The sequence below is a fragment of the Epinephelus lanceolatus genome, chromosome 19 (genome assembly GCF_041903045.1).
Source record: "Epinephelus lanceolatus isolate andai-2023 chromosome 19, ASM4190304v1, whole genome shotgun sequence".
Lineage (NCBI taxonomy): Eukaryota > Metazoa > Chordata > Actinopteri > Perciformes > Serranidae > Epinephelus > Epinephelus lanceolatus.
Genome location: NC_135752.1, coordinates 2,223,107 through 2,244,256, shown reverse-complemented (window position 1 = coordinate 2,244,256; position 21,150 = coordinate 2,223,107). Strand labels below are relative to the sequence as shown.

The 21,150-nt window shown below is 39.9% G+C and overlaps 1 pseudogene across 1 annotated transcript; it reads left to right on the top strand.

The window, feature by feature from the left end:
- The first annotated feature begins 8,545 nt into the window (after window positions 1–8,545).
- Window positions 8,546–11,367, top strand: LOC117269951 (uncharacterized; annotated as a pseudogene). Its single transcript, XR_013488156.1, has 5 exons — window positions 8,546–8,731; window positions 8,854–9,000; window positions 9,308–9,388; window positions 9,485–9,606; window positions 9,767–11,367. The product of XR_013488156.1 is annotated as an uncharacterized LOC117269951 (transcript).
- The last annotated feature ends 9,783 nt before the right edge of the window (window positions 11,368–21,150 follow it).

The following is a 21,150-nucleotide window of genomic DNA, read 5'->3' as shown; positions in this document are numbered from 1 at the left end:
GGTTGTGCTGCTCGAAACTAGCTCTGTGCGGCGGGGTTCGCCACCCTACGCCACCCTGCGCTGTGCTGGGAAACTAGAGCCCAAGGTGTGACAGTAGTTTTAAATTCTTGCCGGTGTTATTGTGCTGGAGCTGGGCATTAGATGTTGAAAATACTAAACTCCCAATAAACCCACTTGTTGGATGTGAATATTTTATTCTGGTTGATAATAGGGATACCAGCAGATGGTGCTCTGTGCTCTATAATACCAGTCTGGGGAGCAAATGTTACAAACCAATCATCAGCCAAAGAAAACACCAGTCTACAATAAAAGAAGCTTTTGTTTTGTTGAATTTAACATCAATCTATTGTGATCTGGTGCTAATAAAGAGGTTATGTAAACAAAACAAGATGGCTTTATCAAAAGCTGAGCATTTTGAGATGGCAGTAGGCTATACCCTCACACAGGATCAGACAATCCAGCAAAAACGTGTGAAATCCCATTTATTTTGAATGGGGGTGGTGCGTTCAGGCACCGGCAGTTGGTGCCGGAGGGGATGCTGAAAGAGTGTCAGTGGTTTCAAATAATAAATTCAATTCTGTTTTTTAACGAAATTATTCAGTCTTCCTGGTTTGGTGCGTTGTAGTATTAATGTCTGAAACTGTAAAACAAACAAACAACGCTGCTCTCCAGTATACTGGACTGTTGTTTACACCAGGGACTTCCAGCCAGCCAGCTGAGCTGCTAATGAGAACAGACAACAACCAAACCAAGCCGAGTGAGAGTGTGTTGACCAATAGTTTTGTGTGACTGTAAGACAATAACGTTACACTGTGTGTAATGTCAAATAATGGATTTGTTTTGATGCATCGGTGTTTAAAAGTTTGCTAGTATAGCTCTGGTTATCCCGCTGTGTTATTTTGCATGTAGTCTCACTAATGTTAGCTAAATTACGGTCTTTCTGTTAGCATTTGGTGCAGCTAGTTAGCCTCGGCGTATGTTTAATAAAGATAGCATTATCCGGGAGGATTTTGTGAAGAGCAGTCACAGTTCACTGTCTCATCATTACTATTGTCTTACTGTTTACCTCGGCACGCTAAGGCATAGACAGATGATATCCCTCCTCTTGATATCTGTCCATCTGCTGCAGTTGGTGGGAGTATGAGGCGCCGATAGCCAGGCACGCATGCCTTTTATAAAACGCGCGTGCGAAATAGTAATAACTCGCACGCTTTAATAAAACGTGCGCGTGTGTTATAAAACGTGCGCACGACTTAAAAAGCGCACATGCGTTTTAGAAAAAATAACATATGCGTGTCACCTCCCGGTCTCCATAGAATGTTAGACAGTACTGTGTTTATTTGCTTTGGATACTGGCAGCATTCTCTATGTTTTAGTTGCCGGCCAGAGCCTGTGGGTAACCTCCAACGACTGCTGAACCTCTACCAAGCGCGTGGAGGGACTGGGAGGAAGCCCAGCATTTTTATTATTCTTAGCCCCTTGATTTTTAATTGAACCTTTAATCTCCCTTGTCTTTTATTATATTTTTAACATTGTTTTTAGAACATTGTTTTAGATTGTTGTCTGTGGGCCAATTTGGTGTTTTATATTCAACAAAGTTTTAACAGTAAATCTTTATTCACCATTTTCTGTGGGCAGTCTCCTTGGTCACTCGTCAGTGTTGCTCTCACCCTGATAAAGATTAATGCACCAATGGCCACACTGCTGCTCGTACTTTTGCCTCCAGTCTCTCCGAGTCTAAAATCTAACACTAGCGGAGCATTATGTTGGTCTTGTTTGATTCTGTGTAAATAAACTAAGGCAGTAGTGCCCAGTGCCAGGATTTTATTTTCCAGGTGCTAAGGGGGACCATGACCAGTATGTGGGTGTGCTAACAAAATTGGTCTCTTTTCATGAGCTCTGAGTCACTTTATAAGCAAGTTCTAATTTTGTCAATAAAGAAGTTACAGTATGTCAACCATACATATATGTATGTATATATATATATATATATGTATATATATATATATATATATATATATTTTTTTTTTTTTTTTTAAAGAATAAACCCGATTATGTGAACTACGAAGAGCGTATACTCATCACTATGAGAAAATGTTGTGTTGTTCGACTGCACTCAGGCAGCTCACTACATCATATATGAAAGGAATAATATCCACATTGCAGCCACAACTAAAAGTGCATTTTGCACGAGCAACATATTTCTGTATTTAAAAAAATGTAATCTGACATGCATTAGGGGGTCTAACTGGAGCTATGTAGATTTGTGACGTGGCTATAGCACACACTAGCGACGTGCCTAAAACTGTGGTCAAGTCTTACCTAAGAGGCAGAGGCTATGAAATCTAAACTGTACACGATGTGAACACAATACATAATAATACAATGAATAAAACTGTGTCGGATTTAGCGAAGTTGGGGGCGGCTAGTTAGACCACGGCTATGCGAAGGCTTGACCGTGCAGTGTCCTTGGAAGGCACTTCTTTGTTGCAACACTGTGCTATCTATGTGGGGAAATGGGGGCTATTCAAATAAGACGGCTACCTAACTAGCTTGGTTAGCATGACCAGACAGCAACCCACCTGTGCTTCGGCAGACGGCATCTCTCCTGGAGGATCCACTGCAACACACACAGTCTGACATGCGCAGTCAGGCTATAGTTAAAAAGATATACCATTAACTGATACAAACAAACTTATACAGACACTAAACAGCATATGATGTGTCGTTATATCGCACACTTTTATTTCTGCTCCAATTTTTTTTAGCAAAATCAATGTACCTTTTATTAGTGTTACCCAATTTGCCTGCTAACACAGTGAAGACATTACCAGAGAATGCTAGCGATTTTACCATTCAACCACGACAGACGACTTCAATTCGCACAGTTACGGTTCGTTGTACTTATTAGGGTTATCTATCTATCTATCTATCTATCTATCTATCTATTTGTCTATCTATCTATAATTATTATATGTATTAACTTACTATTACTCTTCTCTTACTCGGTCTTGTTATTCGTTTTCTTCTTCCTCTTGTGCGAAACTCGGTCTCTCGGTGCTCAAACGATAGCGGTCAGGTTGAATAAATATTTATCTTGTTACTTGACCTGTATGTTTCTTGTGTTATTTTATTAAACCAAATCTAATCCAATTTTATTTGTAGAACCCAAATTTATAAATCATAGTTTGCCTTGGATGACTTTACTGCTGTGCTGTACATGAAATGTTATGCTTATACAGTCACATCAAGAAACTTGTAGACATGCATACATGTTTTCTTAATAGTTGTCATGTACTTCTGTAGCCCAGCCCACTGACTGAGTTTGAGTAGTGAAAATTGCAGAAAAATAATAAATTCAAATTTAAATGACAATCTGACATCGTGAACTTGTCAGGCTTTTTTATATAGCCTATTGTAAATTGATGGTTTATAAATAGCTAATACTTTAAGAATGTAAGCTAGTTTTACTTCTTTACACTAAAAGAAGGGGAAAAATTGGAATGTGGTATTTATTGGTTAATATTCAATGAATTGACCAGACTGGCCAACATCTGATCAAATTGGGCAGTATGTGGCCCATGAACTAAAATTACTTTAGACAGCCGTGGTGTATATCAATAAAAAAAAAAAAGGACAGAACGCGGGAAAATTCGTTGTGAAATCCCCATTATTGCATTAGAATTACGTTCAGGCAAAATCATTCAAATTTTTACTGTGACTGACAAACACCATAACAAGTAGACATCCATTTTGATAAGGGTTTTATTACTTTATTCATAACTGACTGTACAGAGTTTAGTGTGTTGTAAAGTCCTAACAGTGTATCTTATTGAAGAGACAGCAAAACTTAGTGAGTTAGTTTTACTGCATTACAAAATGTCAGAATGCAGGAACTAACATTTCTTGCTGGATGTTGAAGGCAGAAGTAAATTTGAGGGTATACTGTCTGTGAAAATGTGCTTAAAGATATTCTTGAATGTTAAGTCAGTTCCTAGGTTGATTACAGACTGTCAAGTGTCTGAAGGGAAATTACAATGTCACACTACAACATTGGAGGGGATAAATGAAAAACTTTACATAGGTGAGGTGAAAATAAGAAAAAAGCAAGCTGTAGGATTATGAAAAATATAAACATGAACCCCATGTCAGGTATCTTGACATGGAAGTATGCATGCACAGGGTATAGTCATTTAGTCAGGGTTTAATCATTTATGAAGTTATGTACAGGGACATAAAAAAACAAATACAATGCAGAAAGTAAAATGTAAATAGCAGATGTGAAAAAAATTCAGTTTATTGAATTAAATGTAAACTGTACATTAAATCATCATGATGAGATGGGTATGTAGACATAGGTTGGCCTTTACCTTTACTTTGTTGCACACTTGAATGAAAACTCAGTGTGAATATTTTATTTATCTCTTGAGGGCAGCAGTACCTCAGTCCATAGGGACTTGGGTTGGGAACCGGAGGTCCTGTTTCAATCAATCAATCAATTTTATTTATAAAGCCCAATATCACAAATCACAATTTGCCTCACAGGGCTTTACAGCATACGACATCCCTCTGTCCTTTGGACCCTCACAGCTGATCAGGAAAAACTCCCCCAAAAAAAACCCTTTAACGGGGGAAAAAAAACGGTAGAAACCTCAGGAAGAGCAACTGAGGAGGGATCCCTCTTCCAGGACGGACAGACGTGCAATAGATGTCGTACAGAACAGATCAGCATAATAAATTAACAGTAATCCGCATGACACAATGAGACAGAAAGAGAGAGAGAGAGAGAGAGATTAATATCTGGCAGTATACATGTGTGACAATAATCATATGTGTATAATAACAGTAGAAGTATGACTAATGACTAATGATGGCAGCAGCAGCAGGAGGCATCTGGCAGGACCACGGCAGCAGCACAACCACACACGTCACGCAGTCCAGGCACCGCTGTGATATGAGTTAATCTGAGAGACAGTGGAGCACAAAGGCTCCGGAGAAGAAGCCGAGTTAGTGACATCCAGAATGGCCGAGTTGCAGTAATAGGATACGAGAGAGAGAGAGAGAGAGAGAGAGAGAGAGAAGGAGAGAGAAGGAGAGAAGGTGCCCGGTGTATTATAGGGGGGTCCTCCGGCAGACTAGGCCTAAGTCAGCCTAACTAGGGGCTGGTACAGGGCAAGCCTGAGCCAGCCCTAACTATAAGCTTTATCAAAGAGGAAAGTCTTAAGTCTAGTCTTAAATGTGGAGACGGTGTCTGCCTCCCGGACCGTAACAGGAAGATGATGCCACAGGAGAGGAGCCTGATAGCTGAAGGCTCTGGCTCCTGATCTACTTTTGGAGACTTTAGGGACCACGAGTAACCCTGCGTTCTCAGAGCGCAGTGTTCTGGTGGGATAATATGGCACTATGAGCTCTCTAAGATATGATGGAGCTTGACCATTTAGAGCTTTATAAGTTAACAGTAGGATTTTAAATTCAATTCTGGATTTTACAGGGAGCCAGTGCAGAGAAGCTAAAACAGGAGAAATATGATCTCGTTTCTTAGTTCCTGTTAGTACACGTGCTGCTGCATTCTGAATTAGCTGGAGAGTTTTTAAGGACTTACTAGAGCTACCTGATAATAGAGAGTTACAGTAATCCAGCCTTGAGGTAACAAAAGCGTGGACCAATTTTTCTGCATCTTTTCGGGTCAGGATAGGCCTAATTTTCGCAATATTACGCAGATGAAAAAATGCAGTCCGTGAGGTTTGTTTTAAATGAGAATTAAAAGACAAATCTTGATCAAATATTACTCCGAGGTTTCTTACAGTAGTGCTAGAGGCCAGAGCAATGCCATCTAGAGAAACTATGTCATCAGATAAAGAGTTTCTGAGTTGTTTGGGGCCAAGAACAATAACTTCAGTTTTGTCTGAATTTAACATCAGGAAATTGGTGCTCATCCAGGTTTTCATGTCTTTAAGGCAATTATGAAGTTTAGTTAATTGATTACTTTCTTCTGGCTTCATAGTCTCGCCACCAGACAATCAGAGATCTCCGCCTTCTGATAGTCTGGGGACACTCCTTTCTAAAGTGTGTTTAACACACCGGCGAAAACGGCCGGCAACAAAGCAACGCCTCTTGCATTTTTGAAAAGGACACGCCTTCTCGGAAATGTGCGCTCCCCCTTTTCTTGTCCGCAAGGAAACAAACACACACAGAGCTTGAAAATGGATGCTGAGAGATTTAACTCCGTTTTATCAAACGTGTGCTCATCCGTGAAGAAAATATTTTTTCCAGCGGATGTCTTAGTTACGACATTATTGAGCTAATTGGAGTAGTTTCATGTCGTATCCGACAACGGAAGGCTTTTAACAGATAACGTCCTGTTAGCTTTGCTGCTAGTGTTAGCTGTCCCTGCACAGCAAAATCTGTAGTGTTGTTTTTTCAGTGTTAATAATTTTGAGTTTGTGGGTGTTGATTTTGGTGTTGTTTTAAAACTTGTAGTGATAAAAAAGCTCTGCGAGCATTGTCAATCAAGCGAGTTAAATGTTTACACCTGTGACTGAGTTACAGTCACTCCTGCCGGAGCTGATTACAACATCCGGTGTGGTCAGACATTCGCGTCTTTTTCAGTCAACGTCGGTTGGAAAAGGAGAAGACGGAAAAGAAAAAACTTGTCTGGATTGTGTGGATTATCCGGTTTAAAGAAGGTAAGAACCGAATATATTTACTTCTACAGGATGGTAATCGCTGTATGAAGTCGTGATAACATAACATGGGGGTGTAAAGCAACTCAATTGGCATTGACGCTGTTTGCTGGCAAGGAGTGGTTGCTTAAAAAAAGTTAACGTTATCCAGTGTGGCAACTTATTTATCCAGCCAAATATCAAGTGTTAAGCTAAAATAAATGTTTTTAAATGTACTAAGGTGACCTGAGGTGGATTAACTAACGTTTTTTAAGTCTAATGATGGTGAGTGTTTTGTCAAATTTAAAACTGCGCAACAATGTAGGGAAGGGGTGGTGGCGTCGCCGCCGCCGTAGTTTCGTCTCCATTTCAGGCATGGACATCACTCACTCGGCTATCGCTCACACAAACACACAACTACACATTATCCCTGACAGCACTCATAGTGATAATGTGTAGTTTTGTGTTTGTGTGAGCGGTAGCCGAGTGAGTGATGTCCATGCCTGAGCTGTTCTGGTCAAAATAATTGGGTCGCAGCTGACATCTCGCCGAGTGCCCTGCGCCATTTTGGACGTTCGCCTGGCTTCGTTCGCGGATGGTGCGTGCACCTCGTCAGAACCGGGGACGGTTTTTGCTATGGGCAATGTGGGCAACCGCCCAGGGCGCAATCTACGTGAGGGCGCACGAGCGCCTTCCAAAAAAAAAACAAAAAACAAAAACGTTTTGTAGACTACCGCTGATTTCCACATTCAGTTTGTGGAGTGGGCGCCCCTATTATCACGTTTCAACCAGCAGCAGAAAGGAAAGGCAAATCCTGGCGGTTGTGGGTTGAACGGGGGGTCACAGACAGGAACACGGCGGATGCTCATAGTGCTCTGCAGCGCAAGATAATGACTTACCGGCAACAGAGAAGTCCGACTCCAGGTCCAGTAATTTCCTCTTTCGTTGGTGTCATGACTGCCCAGTAGTACCTGGACAACCGAGCCGTGGTGGCACACAGGTAGGCCTATGTGGCGTGTCAGAGGATAAACAAGCCGTTCACATTTCTCTCTTTGTGGCAGGTAACGGTCCACAAACCTCACCGCACTTTAGGGACTGTTCTTTACTTATGAAGGGACTGTTCTTTACTTGTCAGGGGAGGAGGGTGGCTGGTTGATTTTTATTTTATTTATGTATTTTATTTTGATCCCCCCTATGTTAATCACTTATTGATGCTGTTTTTGAAGTATGAATAAGTCAATAAGTAGTTTATTCCATTGAAATATCATTGATGTATTATAGAAAAGTGATTTATCTTTTTATAAATAAAAAAAGGCACATCTGCCTCATTTTTGCCGTGGTATCGTGATACTACTACTGCAGCCTTTGCCGCAAGCATGCTAAAGAAACACAGAGGATAGGGTTGGATTTTCCTAAAGTTGGATTTTCATGCTAAAAACGTAAGGTAATTATTTTTCGTCAAATAAGGCACAATTTTTTTATTTGGCTGGTGAAAAATATGTTTGGCCGGTAAATTTTTGGAGGTCACTATGGCAGATGAGGTAAAATGTTAATTTTCACGCCCTGTAGGGGGTTGTCGCCCAGGGCGCCACTTAGGCTAGAAAGGCCACTGGTCAGAGCGCACAGGCGTTTATACTATTCACATTGTCCGTTGCAATATTCACCGGAAATAGAGGGCAGGAAAGAAAAATACTATACTTGCAAGCCGCGACAGCGCGTGGGGCGCGCGACAAGTTTCAAAATCTTGGAGGTACACGACAGCCCAACTCGCCAGCGCGCGACGCCGTCGTGAGGTGCGCGTTTAAACTAGTATAAACTAGGCTTCAGTTTGTTTTGCTTGAGTGCTATTCGTTGCATCAATTTCCTACAGGGACCACATTGGGTCCATCTCAGTCTCAAAAATTATTTCCTTGCACCTGATGAAGTCTGTTTAACAGCCACATTTCTCCACTTATTCTACAAGGTGCAGTCTAAAGATGTGGCAATGTTACTCAAGGTGAAGTACCAGAATACCAAGAAGTATATCTGACTACTGTCAGGGTTCACCTTTTTGGATTTCATCGCTCAAGGTGAGTAGCCATCTCAAAGTTGCCTTCACAACAAATAAACACAAGGATTTATGTATTGAGGATCTATTTTGGTTTTCAATTTGGGTATCAATTTTACATCTGTTTTCATGGTTATCTTACAGTCAAATACAAGTTTGGGCTTCCTGATGCTACCGAACTTGATGCTTTTGATGAAACCAACACAGTAGTTGAGGAAGACATCTTTTCTGAACTGATAGAGGCCAGTCCAGATTTATGCCTAACAGTACGTGACAGAATTCCTGATGCAGGTAGGTTGTTATCCATATCAGATATTGGTTAAGTCACCAGTGAAAAGTGAGGAGTGACTTACTTTGATATTCATTGGAACATAATCATAATTTAGAATTGGCCAAACCAATCAGGTATGAAAAAAAACCCTCTGGCATAAGTCTATGATTATACTAGCCTATTTCATGTCTTGACAATAGCTGTGTTTTTAAGACTTAAGTATAATGCTTTATAATCTAACTGTATTCTTTTCTCCATCTTATATTTGAAAGTGTAGTTATTTTTTGTGACCTGATTCTGATCACATGAAATCTATTAACTACCCAGCTCAGACACTGGAGCAAGACATCGTTCTTGAGATACAGATCAGTCCAGCTGCTGAGAAACTGACAGAGAATGATGACACCAGTAAGCTAATTGACATGATTAACAGGAAGTACTTGTTACTTTGTGCTTTCCAACTTGATACTAATGGCTTGTTTCACCTCATTTTCCTCCTGATAGCCTGGGACAGTGACATGGCTTCTCTGCTGCTCCTTCTCCATCTCCTGCCACCCACAGCTGGACGGAAAAGGACCAAGATAAGCCCCAGTGATGCAGTGGACAAAATGTTGCACTTTCACAAGGTATGCATGTCTTTTTTTTAATCCAATATGCCTATCTATTTTTTATTTTATGTATTAACTTGATTTGAAATGCCTTGGAAAGGCAGTCAAAAAAAGGGACTAGACAAAGTCTCGCTCTCTCGCTCTCTTTAAGTCTCATCTGTCTTATCTTTGTTTTCAGTCATGCTGCAGCTTGGATGAACACCTTCGTGGAAGAGATGGCAGACAACCATACATCCTTGCTGTTGGCCGAACCAGGAACAGGATTGACACCTTCTACATTGTTGTGGACAAACAGCTCATCCCCTGCCAAGCCACTAGCTCATTGGGTGCATTTGATGAACTGTTTAAATCCACTACGTGTTCAACCTGTCGTACGATGAGTGCCTGGGCCAGCTCTTCACCTTCGTGCAAACAACAGTTTGTAACATTGATGTAGCAACAACAAATGAGTCTCCCAGAGTTTGTGAGTTCCGTGCTAAAGTCTTCAACTAAAGTACTGAAATGTTTAAGTGTTTCATTTGTCAAGCTGTGCATGATCCCTGCCAGTCCTTGATCTCTCATCTAAGACTTGATCATAGTTTTTATCCTAGCACCAGGTTCAAGTTAGTTTGTGCACAAGATCGTTGTAGGCGTCAGTTTTCAACGTATTCAGGTTTAAAAAAACATTTACTTAGTTCTCATGAGAAGGATTCTAGTCAAAGTGGAGATGCAGCAATGCCAGAGTCATCTCAAACTAATTTCCACATGCTCCAAGATACCTCAGGAGTTGCTGGAGCAAGTGTCCTGCAGAACCCAGAGTCTGAGTGTTTTGAGGACAATGGATCAGGTCAAAGAAACAAAGAGAACACAGAAAATATTTGTGCTTCAATTATTGCTAAACTACAAGGAAGTGGCATAGCAAATAGTGTTGTTTCATCAGTTGGAAGAACTTGCTAGTGGACTGCACTCTCAGGTTAAGCAGCAAGTACTGTCTGCTGTGCCTAAAGATAATCCTGTAAGAGCTGCATTGGAAAAAGATCTGGAGACTTTTGAAAACCCATTTATTAACTTCAATACTGAAAGTAAAAGATCGAATTATTTCAACAAGAAATGGGGTGTTGTGGAGCCAGTCGAAAAATTTCTTGGAATTCGATTTGATACAAGGTGAAATAAACAAACAGGTACTTATGATCAAGTCCCAGTGAACGATGCATTTGTTTATATACCAATTTCGGGAACGATAAAATTCATGTGCCGAAATGCTGATATTTGTAAACTGCTTGGGGAAACTTGTATATCAAGACCTGACAGATACGAAGACTTTTGTGATGGAAGTTATTCTAAGACACATCCGTTGTTCCCTAAACAGCCGAATTCTTTACAAATTCAGTTGTTCTATGACAACTTTGAGACCGCTAACCCACTGGGTTCAAAACGTGGTGTTCACAACATAGGGGCTCTGTATTTTGTCCTCAGAAATCTTCCACCAAAGTTTAACTCTGCTTTGATGAATATTCATTTGGTTGCATTGTTTCACACTGAAGATTTGAAAAAATATGGCTTTAATCCTATTCTAGAGCCACTGATTAATGACATCAAAACACTTGAGAGTTGTGGCATTGATTTGCCATTTTCAGCTGAAAAAGTCCATGGCACTATATGTCAGATAACTGGGGACAACTTGGGGATGCACGCAATTCTGGGATTTACAGAATCTTTCAATGGACGTTATTTTTGTCGTTTATGTTTGATAGAAAAAGGTGATGCCCAGATTGTTTACAATGAGGATGACCCCAAGATAATCTTGCGTGGAAAGGAACTTTTTGAAATGCACTGCGCTGAGTTGCAGTCAGACCCACATAAGTTATCTGTGTTCGGTTTAAAAAAGAACTCGACTCTTAACAGCCTACAGTTCTTTCATGTTTGTCATAATTTTTCTTTGGACATTATGCATGACATTCTTGAGGGCGTGGCTCAGTATGAGCTGAAGTTACTGTTGGAATATCTCTCAGAAAATGTTTTGTCGAAACCTGACCTGTTGTCAAGAATTTATGCCTTTGACTATGGGTATGTGGAGCGCAAAAATCGTCCTACAAGGATTAACCTGGACAGTAGTGGCAATAATATTGGGCTGAATTCCATTCAGACTCTTTGTCTTGTAAGAAACATTCCTCTGCTTTTTGGTGACATTGTGCCAGAAGGAAACCGAAACTGGTTTTTGCTGCTGCTTTTACTGCAGATAATCAACATTATATTTTCTCCATCTGTTACACGTGGCATGACTGTGCTTCTCAAGCATTTGATAATGGAACATCATGAGTTGTTCAAAGCGCTGTATCCTGATAGAAACCTGATCCCGAAACATCACTTCATGATTCATTATCCGTCTTGTATCCGAAAAATTGGACCACTAATACATATGTGGAGCATGAGGTTTGAGGCGAAACACAGGATTTTCAAAAACACTCTTAAAAACTTCAAAAACATCACAAAATCTCTTGCAAAAAAACATCAAATGTCTATTGCATGTCATTGGGAGACATCACATCCAAAATGTATTGAGTATGGACCAATGAAATCTATTAATGTGGACAATGAGGACTATGGAGATGTGTTGGCTCGAGCGTTGCATGTTGAGTCTGTATCGCAAGACATCCGTGCAACTAACTGGGTTACAATCAGTGGGACAGAGTACAGGGCAGGACTGATAATTTGCAGTGAGATTGAACACGACATACCTGTGTTTTGCAGAATAGAAAAAATAATTGTTGTTGACAGTGTTATCTGGTTCCTTGTAAACAAGCTTGTGGTTGACCATTTCAATGAACATTTTCATGCTTACAAAGTACTTGAAAGTAATGACAAAGATGTTGTTAAAGCAGATAGTCTTGTGATTTATAAGCCCTTTGACTTACAAAGTGCTTATGGTGGAGATGAGAGCCAATATATTGTGCCATTATTTACTTTGTAAATGTTTAACTTGTGCCTGATCTTATTATTGTGCTAATTCCTATGGTGCTGGGAAGTTACGTATTTTTTGAAATAAAAAGAAAAAAAAGAGATGTATGTTTGAATGATTTTATTACTTGATCACTGTTGCTGGTCAACACATTTGAACTGATAACTTTCTGTAGCCTTGCAGGTGACTACAAGAATTTTCAGATTTGGTAACTTGTATGTTAGGCTAGTAAACACAGAAGGCACTTTTACTGTAATGTATTGTAAAACAAAACAATGCTAATTAACATACTAGTGAAAGGAAAAAACACGAGTTTAGGGTTAAAAATACACTTTAATGTGTCATAAAATAACACTGGTTATGTTAAAATTAACACTCATAGTGAAAAGGAATAACACAATTTTAGTGTTAAAACCACACTTTAATGTGTCATAAAATAACACTGTATGTTAAAGATTAACACTCACAGTGAAAGGGAATAACACAATTTCAAGTTAAAAGTGCACTTATGTGGTGTCATAAAACAACACCAAGAGTGTCAAATATCTAACACTATTAAAGAGTTAAAATATTAACACTTTGCAAAGTGTAATTTTAACTCAAAATCCGTGAGAATTATATAAACTCAGAAAAAGTGTTAAAATTAACACTGTGGGAGTTGAATTAACACTCACGATTTTGCTGTGTGTCAGCTGCAGCCACTGATGCTTTCTAGACATCGTGATTTCCTAAAACTGAATAAATGCCACACATAGCAACACAAAACTGCTTTGCTAGCTCAATCATGTTGTAACTAAGATATCCGCTGGAAAAGATATTATTTTCACGGACCGTTTAATGAGTACAGACACCACTAATGGCTGAAAGGAATTGGTGCTATCGACAAAATGATCAATTCGGGAGAGGTTAAAGTCGGCACGGGAAACCTTTGTTACTGAAGGACTTGGTATTGAATTTAACGACGGAGTAATCATTTCCTTAAATTTTGCGACAGCACTATCTGATAAACATCTAGTATAGTAACTGTTGCTGAGTGGCGTGTAATCGAGTAAAAAGAAATCAAAAGTAATCAGATAATGATCTGATAGCAAGGGATTCTGTGGAAAGACTTTTAGGTTATCAATTTCAATTCCATACGTCAGAACTAGATCGAGGGTATGGTTAAAACAGTGAGTGGGTTCATGTACACCCTGACTGAAGCCAATGGAGTCTAATAATGAGATAAACGCGGTAGCCAGGGAGTCATTATCAACGCTGACATGAATGTTAAAATTGCCTACAATAATAACTTTATCTGATTTAAGAACTAAACTGGATAAAAACTCTGAGAATTCAGATACAAATTCAGAATACGGGCCAGGAGCACGGTACACTATAACAAATAAAAGTGGCTGTGAGGTTTTCCAGGTCGGATGTAAAAGACTAAGAACGAGGCTTTCAGATGAATTATAATCTAGTTTAGGTTTAGGGCTGATGAACAGACTAGAGTTAAAAATGGCTGCAACTCCCCCTCCTCGGCCGCTGCCTCAAGGAATGTGGGTATTATTATGACTGGGAGGAGTGGACTCATTTAGACTAACATATTCATCTTGACACAGCCAGGTTTCAGTGAGACTGAGTAAATCAATATGATTATCTGATATTAATTTGTTTACTAACACAACAAATTATATTGTGATGCTTTTGTTCATCTGGTATTCTTCAAATCTGTAAGAGGCAAGCATATTAAACAGATGTCAGAAAATCTCTTATAGCCACAAATGAATTGTATTGAAACTACTCTTTATTACTCATATTATTAATATCAATCTTAACATTGTGTTATGAATTGTATTGGTTGTGTCTGGTAAACATTACATTACATTTGCTGGTGTAGCAGATTGCAGCACTGGTCATGTATTGTAAAACTTATTTCGGGTTGAAGGGATAGTTCGGGATTTGTGAAGTGGGGTTGTATGAGGGACTACGCACAGAAGATGGCGGTCAACGCACTGCCAGTACAGAGAAGCAGACAGGCTACCAGCACACGACTTAGGCTTTACATTGCTGTGGACGGGGTCAGCAGCTAAACATATTTAAGCCACCTAAAAGATGCAAACCTAATAAAATCAATGTCAATTTAAGTGTAAGCCACATAAAGAATATTTTTCATTGCTTTACCTTGCCGTCAAGACAGCCCATTCTGTCAAGAAACTGACGTTATATCACTTGTTAATTCACTGTCTCCAGCACACCAGCAATTTTACCTTGCAGCACGTAGACCAGCAACTCATGTGTGCTGCGAGTGAGGTAAACTTGCTGTTTTTGTCAGTGGACTCTGGTTTGCTGGAGAACAACGAGCAGTATAACTTCGTTTTCCTGTTGGAAAAGTCTGTCTGACAGCAAGCTAAAACGGTACACATATCCTTAATGGGATCATCCCTATGTTCCCCGGGTTCTATGTTCCCCATTTAACCCTGCAAAAAAGGTTCTATGTTCCCTGCTTACACAAAAAAGGTTCTATGTTTCCCGGGTTCTATGTTTCCCTCTTACTAAAAAAAGGTTCTATGTTCCCCGCTTATCCAAAAAAGGTAGGAAACATCGCAGTTGCATTAATATGTTGTTATAACATCTCTAAACACACACAACGTAACATAATGGGGAGAAATTACAATAAGCTGTTAAGTGCAGCGTTTTTTCAGGAACTCTGTTCAGTAAATCCACCATGATTATTTATTAGTTTTGTGATAAAAATAAATGCGTCTATGTTGTTGATCTCGGATGTTGATATCAACTGTTCAGTTCGGTCCTTCGACCAATCAGATACTCAGATTTCTTCCTCTCTTGTTTTTATGACGGTAGCGTCAGGAGCAGCCAACGACCACCTGTGGCAAGATAGTTATCTACCAGTGTTCATAAACAAAAGAATATTGATCATGGCCAAAATAAAGATAAATAATTATGTACAGTTAATGCGTTTCCCCGTTTGCTTATGGGTACAAACATAACATGTATGAAACATGAAACTGAACAGTTGATATCAACATCCGTGATCAACAACATGGACGCATTTAGTTTTATCACAAAACGAATAAATGGCCTCATCATGGTGGATTTACTGAACAGAGTTCCCGAAAAAACGCTGCACTTAACAGCTTATTTATCTTTATTTCGGCCATGATAATTATTATTTTCTTACCAGTTGGTCTTTGGCTGCTCGAAGAAATCTGCACTGACTGAAACACTGCATTTAACGGCTGGATTAAAAAATGTTCTGTAAAGGATATAATTGCTCAGATTGCCCACCATAGATTTCTCCCCATTATGTTCCGTTGTGTGTGTTTAGAGATGTTAAAACAACATATTAATGCAACTGCTGTTTCCTGCCTTTTCTGGATAAGCGGGGAACATAGAACCTTTTTTTAGTAAGAGGGAAACATAGAACCCGGGGAACATAGAACCTTTTTTTAGTAAGAGGGAAACATAGAACCCGGGAAACATAGAACCTTTTTTGTGTAAGCGGGGAACATAGAACCTTTTTTGCAGGGTTAAATGGGGAACATAGAACCCGGGGAACATAGATACGCTCCCATTCTTAATATAGTGTACATTTAAACTGACCTTGATTTTATTAGGTTTGTCTTTTTGTAGGTGGCTAAAATACGCGCTGCTGCTAACCGCCATCTACTGTGTGTGATACATTGACTAACGTTATGTATAAGTACCTCATACAACCCTGCTTACCGTGTTTGCAATGTAATGTTAACAGTGAGTTTACAACCTCATTGATTTAGCTAACTACACAGCAAAGAAAAGTTACTTAGCCAGTAAATGTTAGCTTTCATTCAGAACTTAGCATGCAACTTCAAATGTCGAATGAAGTTGGAAGTTGTTGCGTCTCCGTCTGTAATCTTTGACCCGCATGTTTTGCATACTGCAATTCGTTTTTTGTTGACCACCTTGGTTGTCCTGCAATTTGATTGGATGGATGCTGTCGGATCAAAACAACGTGGATCTAATTTGATTGGATGTTGTGCCGACAGCACATACACGCACAGACACACACATATACACAATGAAAGATACAGAGCGTTCCTTAATAACATACTTTTTAATTTTTGGGTTTTGGGGAAAGTAGCAAGTCTTGTCAAGTCAAAAGGCTCAAGTCCAAGTGAAGTCACGAGTCATTGATGTTAAAGTCCAAGTCGAGTTGCAAGTCTCTACATTTTGTCAAGTCGAGTCTAAAGTCATCAAATTCATGACTCGAGTCTGACTCGAGTCCAAGTCGTGACTCGATTCCACACCTCTGGTTAATAGCATACATGATTTTGTTATTCATAGTTAAGTTGAAAATTGTTAAACAAATGGTTAAAAACATTAACTTTGTAGTTCAAAAGGAAATGCATATTATTTGTAATTGATTAATATGCTTAATAATCACAAGTTATGGATTAAAAGGCTAATAATTCATGATGTGAAATGTAAAGGCAGGATAAAGTATTCCATGCTGAGAAAAACTGTACAGTTAAATGTTATTCATCTGCTCACTTTGTGTTACTGTGATGTATTTATGTGATATTGATTATGGCCATAAAACAATTGAATTTGATGATGCAAAATAGTAATAGCTCTGTTTCTACACAGGTGAGGTTTTTGAGATCCTATGGAAAATTACATATGGATTTGAGATTCTACCTGACGAGAGAGATGACGAGCCACCCATGAACCTGATCTCTGCCTTGACCCAAGGAGTTGGATCAAGATCACCTTTTATCCGCAGGAGCCCATCCATTCTTCGATCTCCATCACTTGAACGTCACACTCCAGTATGGTAGTAGTATCATGACGACCTTTTCCACTTGACTTCTGACTTAAAAAGTGCATTTGTCACAATAAAGGATTAAAACTAAACTGAACAGTTTACAACAGAAGGAACAAAACTGAACTTGAACTTGAATAAGACAACCAGTGGAACTCTGTTATTTTTTGTCAGGGACACTTTAAATCGTCTTTGTATTATTTTCTGGTAATATTGTTACCTTGTGAAGCATTGAACTAACTGTGTTTAAAGGGTTAACATCTGAGTGCCAAGCTGCAGACTAAGGGGGGGGAGAACAGTGCAAACTTCATAATCCAGCCCGGTCCCCATTGTTAGTCTATACTTAGGTGGATGGTACTGTCTACTTTCCCTGTTAGTTTTGGGGAAATTACCTAGTACTTTCAGACTAAGGACAGGCAAACAGTGCAAACTTCATAATCCAGCCCGGTCTCCATTGTTAGTATATACTTAGGTGGAAAGTACTGCCTAGTTTCCCTGTAAGTTTTGGTGAAAGTACGCTGTAGATGTGAGAACAGCACCTACCATGTGGTTTCTGTGTAATTAAATAATAAAAACATTTTATAACTTTTCATGACTCATTATTGTGTATTTTAAGATATATGTAGGCTATATTATTACATTACTGTATTGTTTGTGTTTCGTCCTCGGATGGCACTACAAGACGGGGGTGGCAGTAGCTCAGTCCATAGTGACTTGGGTTGTTCAAGTCCCCGTCTGGACCAAATATGGAGCGTGGACTGGTGGCTGGAGAGGTGCCAGTTCACCTCCTGGACACTGCCGAGGTGCCCTTGAGCAAGGCACCGAACCCCCCAACCGCTCGGGGCGCCTGATCAAGGCAGCCCCCTGACTCTGACATCTCTCCACTTTGTGCATGTATAGGTCCTGTTTGTGCATGTGTGTGTGGTCTTCGGACCTGTGTGTTAATGACAAAAAGAGTGAAAACACTGAATTTCACCCTCAGGGGGATTAATAAAGTATATAAAATTTTAAAAAAAAGAAAAAAAAAAAGACTTCCATAGATGTGCACTTGAGAGAGGCAAGTTTGCTTTGTACTCCAGCCTGCCCGTTAATTAGGCAATTCGCAGAATATAGACCCATTTCTTGACATATTCATATTCAAACTCATTCAATGAAATGTAAACAAAACATAAATATTAAAATTCTGGAGTGTGGGTGAAATTGCCTGATGACACATAGGCTACATAAAAGTGACTGAATGAACTGCCATGAGCAAAGGGCAAAAGCATTTGTTTTTATTGCACTTCATACATATACAGATTCATATGAGGAAATTAAACCATACGTTTCGGGAAATTACATAAGTGACGAGTTATACTCTAACTCCCGGGAAAGTATGTGGTAAGTGACCGGGAGGAGTTATATCCTAACTCCTGGGGAAGTATATGCTAAGTGACCACGTCGTTATACTCTAACTTCCGGGAAAGTAGGCGAGAGTTACACTCTAAAACACAGGCTGTCTTATGAAGTGTTACCAAAAAATTTTACCTCTTTGGTTGAACTCACTCCTCATGAACTGTTCTGGTTGGAATGTTGAAGTTGTGCTGTCCAAAGTCAAGTTAAGAAATAGCAATAGCAATCACATCTTGTCACTCAAAAATGAGTACTCTGAGGAGTTTGAATAATAAAGAAGTGTTATCATCAAAACACAAACATAAGCCCACAATCATCAGTAAGATTTGCTTGACAGAAACTACTCTCTGCATGTCAGGGCTGACCTCCTACTCACAGCACACACACACACACACACACACACTCAGACACACACACACATACACACAGAGTAAAGTCAGACAACAACAGAGAGGCAGCGGTGCAGATGAAGGGAATATAACTTCAAGATTACTCTAGTTGATGACAACTACACTTGTTACTGTAAGTAAGTGCGATAAAACCTCTGCCAGCCAAGCCAATACTTTATAAATACATGTGATCAGCATGTAGAAACCATATTTCAATCCGCTCTGTCCGCAGTCTCTCATTCACCACTATTTTGATTTAGGATCGTGGTCGACACAAGCACATCGCGTTGGCGGTGCTGGTGTCATGCTGAGTGTCATGTTAATGCATTACTGCTGGTTATATTTGTTTTCTATTATGTGCCGTATTTTGTTAACTGCATGTTTTGTTTATTAATCTATTTTCATGTATGTTTTGGAATTTCTTCAGTTATGATTGTTGTGGTTATTTTCTTTGATTTGAGTTTACATGCATGCTTTAGAAACGGCCGATTATGATTTTAGGCAGTGAATGCAACCTCTGACTGACAGCTGCACCAGCCAATTGCCTGCTGCAGCAGGCCCACAGACTGATTGATAGGCAGGCCAGGTAGCCGGATGCGTGTGCTTTTTTTCTTTTCAAAGACGCTGACACACCGGGTAAGGAGCGCAGAGCGGAGAGGACCACGAGGGCCGTCCTGAGACACCAGCAACAGTGTATTGATTCAATTCAATTCAATTCAATTTTATTTATAAAGCCCAATATCACAAATCACAATTTGCCTCACAGGGCTTTACAGCATACGACATCCCTCTGTCCTTATGACCCTCACAGCTGATAAGGAAAAACTCCCCAAAAAAAAACCCCTTTAACGGGGAAAAAAAACGGTAGAAACCTCAGGAAGAGCAACTGAGGAGGGATCCCTCTTCCAGGACGGACAGACGTGTAATAGATGTCGTACAGAACAGATCAGCATAATAAATTAACAGTAATCCATATGACACAATGAGACAGAGAGAGAGAGAGAGAGAGAGAGAGAGAGAGAGAGAGAGAGAGAGAGATGCAGGTAATGACAGTAGTATTATAACAATATAATATTAATAATTAATAATATAAATCCTGACTGAAATTCCTCAAATAAATTATTATTATTGGAGGCCTTTGGACGCGAAGTGGCAGAAGCAGGAGCTTCTGCCAAAAAGCTGTGAGTCTCTGACCGATACACTGTTAGCTCCAGTTGAAGAACCCTGAAACCAGAGAGAGTGCTTCCTGTGTTTGTAGAATAGACTGCTGGCCATCTTCTGTGTACCAGGTCTACGGCGTCGCTGGGAGGAGCTTCAGCCGAAGTGGAGGCCGTGTGACAGGTGGAAGCAGCACAAACAACAGGGAGATCTTCAGACTAAATAGAGTGGAGGACGGCTCGCGGTGGATAATCGGCGTGGTGGTAGAGACTGCAGAGGACCAAGACTGGAGCATGGTCGTGAGCTTTTAGACTGTTGACTTTTAACATTGTTCTTAATCTGACTTCTAGAAGGAGGCCCTCCCCCCATTCAAACAAAGACATTGCCCTAACAGTATTATTCCTATTTGGACCTTGTGCAATAAATTGTTTCTGTGTAACTTACTGGTTCGGGTTATTGAGTACTGCTCACCCTCGTAACAAAAGAACTTACAGAATTCGGTGGTTTGTAATTCATAAGTGGACAGTGTAAGGAAAATCCACCATTCTTACACTAACAGCAAACTGTTAAAGACAAACTAAAATTAAAACTGCGAGCAGCGTTGGGTGGGACCTCGGACTCTCACCGTTTCGGCCTCCAGCTCACGTAGACAGTGCAAATTATTTGTAAGAGTTGAAATGTCGAGAAAACAAGCAATGTCAAGGGTACGCAAGGTCATTTTTGGCAATAGAGGGACTTAATATAACAGTACGTTACAATATGTATTTAACAGTCATAATAAGATATTTTTTTGGGGCATTTCTTAGCCTTTATTTGATAGGACAGACAAGTGTGAAAGGGGGAGAGAGAGAGGGAGTGACATGCAGCAAAGGGCCACAGGCTGGAGT